Source organism: Triticum urartu, unplaced genomic scaffold (genome assembly GCF_056163025.1).
Source record: "Triticum urartu cultivar PI428250 unplaced genomic scaffold, HENAU_Tu73 scaffold1060, whole genome shotgun sequence".
Taxonomy (NCBI): Eukaryota; Viridiplantae; Streptophyta; class Magnoliopsida; order Poales; family Poaceae; genus Triticum; species Triticum urartu.
In genome coordinates, this window is record NW_028259525.1 from 30,001 (window position 1) to 30,913 (window position 913).

A 913-nucleotide genomic window follows, 5' to 3' on the forward strand; every position below is an offset into this window, starting at 1 on the left:
TTCTTGATCCCTCTCAATCTCTCTTTCAATTCGAGGATCCAGAGAGGTGTTTTCATAGTCATCTCCGAATATTTGCCATCTCGGAATATTTTCGATTTCATTTTTCTATGATATGTCTTTCTATATGAAAATTGGTTATTTACGATGTACGATGATCCCTGTTAAGCATCCATGGCTGAATGGTTAAAGCGCCCAACTCATAATTGGTAAATTTGCGGGTTCAATTCCTGCTGGATGCACACGAACGGGAACATTCCATAAGTCTATTGGAACTGGCTCTCTATCCATGGAATCTCATCCATCATCCATACATAACGAATTGGTATGGTATATTCATACCATAACATAAGAACAATAAGAACTCGAATTCTTATCGATACTGGAACTCAGAGCATAGGAGGGAAAGTCGATTTATGGATGGAATCAAATACGCAGTATTTACAGAAAAAAGTCTTCGTTTATTGGGAAAGAATCAATATACTTTTAATGTCGAATCGGGATTCACTAAGACAGAAATAAAGCATTGGGTCGAACTCTTCTTTGGTGTTAAGGTGGTAGCTGTGAATAGCCATCGACTACCTGGAAAAGGTAGAAGAATAGGACCTATTCTGGGCCATACAATGCATTACAGACGTATGATCATTACCCTTCAACCGGGTTATTCTATTCCACTTCTAGATAGAGAAAAAAACTAAAGGAGAATACTTAATAATACGGCGAAACATTTATACAAAACACCTATCCCGAGCACACGCAAGGGAACCGTAGACAGGCAAGTGAAATCCAATCCACGAAATAATTTGATCCATGGACGGCACCGTTGTGGTAAAGGTCGTAATTCCAGAGGAATCATTACCGCAAGGCATAGAGGGGGAGGTCATAAGCGCCTATACCGTAAAATAGATTTTCGACG